At 33.7% G+C, this 7,109-nt stretch overlaps 1 pseudogene across 1 annotated transcript; it reads left to right on the forward strand.

The window, feature by feature from the left end:
• Window positions 1-1,606: 1,606 nt before the first annotated feature.
• On the forward strand, window positions 1,607-2,471 carry LOC143304214 (glutathione S-transferase pseudogene; annotated as a pseudogene). The gene is made up of 2 exons (XR_013060920.1): window positions 1,607-1,784; window positions 2,042-2,471. The product of XR_013060920.1 is annotated as a glutathione S-transferase pseudogene (transcript).
• The last annotated feature ends 4,638 nt before the right edge of the window (window positions 2,472-7,109 follow it).

The raw sequence follows: 7,109 nt of genomic DNA on the forward strand, positions 1-7,109 counted from the left end.
TCTTTCCGGATGTTTTTATGTAGTCATAATTTCACATATCAGCACAGCTTCACCAATAGGATAAGAGTTACGTGGAAGCAACAGGGGGGAAGAAGAACATATAGAGATCTAAAGGTTATTTTTGTCTCATTCAAGTTTCTGTTAACCGGCTTGGAAATTTCCTGTGCTTGTTTCGACTTTGAAGTCTTAAAAAAAAAATTGTAAGTAAATAGTATATATATAGTATATATATCCTGAGTCAAAGTTTCTCTTTATAAATAATAAACCGTTTAAAAACTATATTTTGTATGTTTTTTCCTTATTCATAATTAAATAATAAATATGAAATACTTCTACAGAAAGCCGACATCCTTCAATTAACCGAACAGCAGATGATTTAAAAATTAGTAGTTGAAAGAAATAAATGTTATTACATGTTCATAATTGATCGATAAATTTAAATATACAATTAGAAAATGTTTCTTCTTTATTGATAACTAAATAATACAGATAAGATACAAGATACTTGTACGAAAAGTCGGCGCGTCGTTCAATTAACGGAACAGCAGAGGATTTGAAAATTAGTAGTTGAAAGAAATAAATGTTATCATATGTTCATAATTGATCGATAAATCTAAGTATGCAATTAGAAAATGTTTCTTATGTTTGGAAGAATATATAATCACTGCTGAATGTTTTGTAGTTACGAAAGTTGCATACAAACATACATTGTACATACGACTAGTAATGGTACTAAATTACTGTTAGAGGGTCTTGGGTGTATAGAACCATATGGTTAAATTAATACTAGAGATAACGAATCGCGCGAATGTAATTAATATTTTGAAATGCGTTGTTTGCATTAATTGATAGTTTTCTTATAAACTTTTTTATAAACAATTTCATTGCTATAGAAAAAAGATATGCTGCCGGTAATATGTCTATCCTACTTAAATAGAAAGTGCAATATTTTGTTATAATATTTGGCGCAAGTTTATACATTATTACATCCAAAAATAATATTCTTTTTATATCTAAGCTATATTAAAATATAAAGATACAAATAGCTATGCGAGTAGTTAGTAGTCGATGCTTTTTACTTAAATTGTCTTATACTTCATAATTTGTAATAATATAATTCTTGTCATCAATGATTCTTCGTTTTTACTTTGTATATATTATACTTCCAGGAAGATGCCGCTCTATAAATTGACTTACTTCCCAGTTACGGCATTGGCAGAACCAATCCGTTCTTCTTCAGCTATGCTAGTATTCCATTTGAAGATGAACGTATCAAAAAGGACGTCTGGCCAGAAATAAAGCCCTGTAAGCTTAAAATTTAAAGAAGTTCTGTTTCTTAAATCTCATCTTTCCTAATTTAACTAAAGTAGCTAAATAAAGTAGGACACAATTATGCAGAGTATAACAGAGATTATTGTTTACTCTCCATTGCTCTATAAGATATGTGGGAGAACAATAGGTATTGTTAAGGAGACAATGCCCTTTGTTTGCTGATAAATTATCAATAAATTAAATTATATCTTTCCAAAACAGATAACAGGAAGCTAGATATTTAAGAAGCATCATAATCTGTTTGTTCGATAGAATCTTTGATTCTATTAGTTGTATGTTTTTAGTGACTCCTTATGGCCTGCTTCCTATGCTCGTAGCTGATAGAAGGAAGGTTGCTCAGTCTACAGCTATTTGCCGTTACTTAGCCAAACAATATGACTTAGCTGGAAAGACTGACTGGGCAAATCTTCATATTGATGCCACTGTTGATACTATTCATGATATTCGTCATAGTGAGTATCCAGTGCTGTTTTGCATAAATCTTATGAGAATCTTGATAACAGATAGTACATATCTGTTCAGGTATTTATTAGTTGAAATCCGATTTAATATTTGATTTAATCGAACGATACACGTATGTCAACAATACAAGACAAAGGATTAAAAAGGATTGTAATTCTATCTTCAGTATCATTTAAATTTCGCACAACACTGTATTCAAATTAGTATAACATTAGCGAAGAGTATTTAACTGAAAACAAATTTTCAGAAATTGCCGCCTTCCACTATGAGGAGGACGAGAAGGTCAAAGCTGCAAAACGCAAGGCTGCTGAAGAGACGCTGCCGTTCATTTTAGAACGTTTGGACCAGCAAGTGAAGGAAAATGACGGCTACTTCTACGATGGTACTCTCTCTTGGGCTGATTTAACATTCGTTGCTCTGCTCGATTATTTGAACTTTATGTACAAGTCTGATCTGATCGAGAATTACGAGAATCTGAAGCTGCTGGAGAAGAAGGTCCTCCTTCTGCCCAAGATCAAAAACTGGATTGAGAGACGCCCAGTTAGCGAATTCTAAACTTCACGATTGCTTATGGTTTTATAAGCGTTTAAAGATTGCGGTCTTAGTGTGTTGAGAGAATGAAGAACGAATCGTGTTGATGGAAGTTTGTATGGAATATACTGATTGCTTTTAACATTCATTAGTTCCAGTTATTACCGATATTTTTGTCATTTAGTTAGGGTTTTCCCTTTAGATTACGTTGTGATAGAGAACTATTATTTGTGTATTCCTACAGAAACATACGAACTATATAAACTGTTGACACGATGTTGTGCTTTTGTATTATAGAGATAATAATAAAACCATCAAACAGTCATTAATTATGTTTTTTATTATATTAATTAAGAATTGAAGATTACCTGCTTGGTGATCTTGATAATATCGTATTTTACAAATGTTGAACAAAAAAAAATGTATGATTATTTTATTCTGTTAGGGAAGTGATACATTTACACTGTACATGAGAGTGTGTGTGTAAGGGTTAGAGGGCGTCAAGGACTCAGTGGAGACAAAAGACTGTTGCCAGATGTTAGAAGAATCTAGGCTAGTCGGTTGGCAACCAGCGTGCGTGCAAGACGTTTTTAGAGAGGAATATAGGTGTATAACTGTTGTATGGGAAATATAGTCAATAATTTGTATTCCCAAATCCTCGAATTTCCTTAACATGGTAGCAGAGCGTGGTTACTAGTTTTGCAAGATATTTAGTGCGTGGTTACGATCTTGCGAGTGAGTTTTCAGTAAAGAAAAAAAACTTTCAGAAAAAAAATATACTTCGAGCACGTAGGAACGCTTGAGTAAGAAAAGAAAAAAAAAGGAATCAATTAAAATGGAGAGATCGGAAATCATGATACCTATATTCGATGGTGAGGATTATGGAATGTGGAAGCAAAGAATCACGATGTTTCTCAAATATAAGGAATGCGAGGTTGTTACAACTAGAATGAAGAACGAAAGAGACGATGAAGACTGGGACAAAAAGGATTTGAAGGCGATTAATATAATTTATAGTGCAATATCGAACAGACAATTGGAGTATGTTAGGGAAGGAAAAACGGCGTATGATATAATAAAAAGGTTCGATGAAATGTACTTGAAAGAGTCGACGGCACTGCAGATCGTATGCAGAAGGAGATTGGAAAACATAAGACTGGAGAACTACAGTGATTCAGCATCATTCTTTAACGATTTCGAAAAATTAATCAATGAATTAAAAAGTGCGGGCGCACAAGTAAGTGAGAGGGAAAAGCTGAATTACATGCTGAATACGTTACCCGAAGAATACAGCTACATAGCGGACATAATAGACGCATTGAAAGAAGAGGATCAAACGGTAGCGTATGTAAAAAATAAAATAGAGGTAGCAGAGAAGAAAAATAAATCCAATCGAGGAGAAAGGCAAACCAACGCCTTTTCTGCAAAAAAGGAAGGATGCTTCAGATGTGGAAGATTAGGACACTTTGCGAGAGAGTGTCAAAATGGCGTCCAAGCGGAAAGCAGTAACGGCTATTGGCATGGGCCAACACGTGGTCGAAACAGAGGAAGAGGGAACAAAGGCAATACGAGCAGAGGACGTGGAAACTTTCATCGTCGATCAACAACCGGCACGGGCGAGCATGGAAACTCAAGAGCAGGCATATGGATAGCAACGGCGCACGCAGCAAACAGCAGTGAGACGAATGAGATAAGTAAGAACGAAATAGTGTGGCTATTAGATAGCGGTTGTACTGATCACATAATTAATAATATAAATTATTTCGATAAATCTATCGACCTAAAAGAACCGGTAAATATATATTTAGGCGATAATAGACCGATAAAAGCGACAAAAGTTGGGAATGTTATAAGTTATTTTGAAGCATTCGGAAAACAAAATGAAATAAATATGAGGAAAGTATTTTACGCGAAAGAAATGTCCGCAAATTTGATTAGTTTAGGTAAACTAACAGACAATAAGAATACGGTTATTTCCAAAGGAAATATTGCGAATGTAATAGATGAGGATAATAAACTTACAGCTGTAGCGTTCAAAGAAAATGGGACATATAGAATAAAAAGTATATTGAAAGGGAAGAAGCACTTAGTAAACAGCGCCGAACGTAGTGGTATGAGTAAAAAGGAAAGATGGCATAGGATGCTAGGACACGTAAATTTTAAATATTTAGAGATTTTGGGTAAAGAGCAGCTAGTGACTGGCATACCGAATGAATTTGAAAAGGAACTTTTGAAATGTAGGGTGTGTATAGAAAGCAAAATGCATAACTTAAATGTCAAAAATAATCGAACTAAGGCTAGGGAAATAATGGAAATTATTCATACGGACGTATGTGGTCCTTTTAAGACCACCGGATTCAATGGAGAAAAATATTTCATTTCATTTATCGATGATTATAGTAAAATAGCTAGGATCTATTGTATAAAATCAAAAGATGAGGTCTTTGATTCTTTCGTACAGTTCGTAAATGAAGCCGAAAATTTAACGGGCAAGAGGTTAAAAATATTAAGATGCGATAATGGTAAAGAATATTTAAATAATCGAATTTATAAGTTTGCTAGGGATAAAGGTATAAGAATAAATAATTGCCCAACATACGTACATGAATTAAACGGGACAGCGGAAAGGTATAATAGAACAGTGATGGACATGGCGCGTTGCTTGTTAGCGGAAGCGAAAGTACATAAAAGGTACTGGCCGGAAATAGTTTGTACAGCGGCATACTTGAAAAATCGAATATTAGCGAATACTATAGAAAGAAAGACACCTTTCGAAATATTCTTCGGGAGAAAACCAAGTGTTAAAAATCTACATCTATATGGAAGTAAAGTTTTTGTAAGAAGGCCAGAACAAAAAAGAGTTTCCAAATGGGACAAGAAGGCAGATATGGGAATTCTATTAGGATATAGTGAAGTAGGATACAGAGTCTTATTAGGTGGGAAAATAACAATAGCTAGACATGTAGAGGTCATTGAGACAGACACTAAATGTATCGGTTTTGAGGAAAATTCATTAGAGGCAGATAGAAATGATAGCGAAGATAACTATTCATTGGATGGTATGGATAAGGAAGAGTTAGAAGGTAGGAAAGATGAAAATAATAGTAGTATTGAAAGCTCAAACACTCCTAGGAGATCTACAGGTATTAAGAAAACTCCAGTAAGGTATCCAGAAAAGGAAAATATTTGCGAGATTCATGCAAATTATTGTAAAGTAGATATCCCTCGTACATTTGAGGAGGCGATTGGTTGCGAAAATAATGAAGTTTGGAAACAGGCTATGGATAAGGAAATAGAATGTCTCTATAAGAATAAAACTTGGAAATTGGTAGAAAGGGTAAAAGGCAAAGAAGTATTAGATGTAAAATGGGTTTACACGAAAAAATCAGAGGACAGGTATAAGGCTAGATTAGTGGTAAGGGGATTTCAACAAAGAAACGTAGCCGATGACATATATTCTCCAGTGGCGAGTAATCAGACCTTTAAGATATTGCTATCATATTGTTGTCAAAATGGATTAATAATTGAGCAAATGGATGTAGAAACTGCCTTTTTAAATGGTGAAGTAACCTCGGAGGTATATGTAAATCAACCAAAGGGATATGCGGACGGAACGAATAGAGTCCGAGGGACTGGTATGAGTGTTTTGATAAGTATGTGACGAGATTAGGTTTTAAAAAGAACAATATAGAGCTGTGCCTATATACTTATGGAGAGGGAGAAAATGTTGTTTATTTGTTAATATACGTAGACGATTTGTTGATTTGTAGTAAAAACAAAGGGAAGATACAAAGTGTAAAAAAAATTATTAACTGATAAATTTGAAATGAAAGATTTAGGTGAAGTAAAAGAATATCTTGGAATAAATATAGAGTATGATTATTTAAAAAAATGAAATGAGATTAAGCCAAAAGAAATACATAGAATCATTAGCAAACAAATATAAATTACATAACAGCAAATTGTACTGTACACCTATGGAGACCAACTTAAAAATTGAAAAAGCTGAGATAAATAGAGAGGACATTGGTTACAAGAATTTAATTGGCGCATTGCTGTATATTAGTGTAAATACCAGACCCGATATAAGTTATAGTGTGAATTATCTGAGTAGATTTCAAGATTGTTGTAACGAGACACATTTTAAATATGCCTTGCGAATATTGAAATATTTGTACCGGACTAGAGATTTAGGGCTACATTATAAAAGAAATGAAAAATGCGAAACGATAGATTGTTATGTGGACGCTGATTGGGCAGGAGATCATATAGATAGGAAATCGACTTCTGGGTATGTAATTAGATTGTATGGAAATGTAATTGGATGGAAGTCTAAAAAACAAAGGTGTGAGACAAAAGCCTCGACGTATGCAGAGTATGTAGCTCTATCGGAAGCGGTGAGCGAAGTAATGACTATCAGAGAACTAATGAAAATCTTCGATGTAAATGTAGACGATAACCCTGTAAAAATCTATGAGGATAACTCTGGAGTAATGAGTATAGCAAAATACGGAACTTTTACAAAAAATTCTAAACACATCGAAGTTCATTACCACTACGTTCACGAGTACGTAAAGGAAAATAAGATAAACATAATAAAAGTAAGTACAGAAGAAAACACTGCGGATATTTTTACGAAGGCACTGTGTAGAGAGAAATTTGAAAGGTTTAGGTCATGGATGAATGTAAAATAAGAGAAATGTAAAGAAAGCGATAAATGTAAAATATTTTGTTAATTCGACAAGTATGTAAATAAAATTAAGTGTACAGTATAAATGTAAGGA

The sequence above is a fragment of the Bombus vancouverensis genome, unplaced genomic scaffold (assembly GCF_051014615.1).
Source record: "Bombus vancouverensis nearcticus unplaced genomic scaffold, iyBomVanc1_principal scaffold0027, whole genome shotgun sequence".
In the NCBI taxonomy this organism is placed as follows: Eukaryota; Metazoa; Arthropoda; class Insecta; order Hymenoptera; family Apidae; genus Bombus; species Bombus vancouverensis.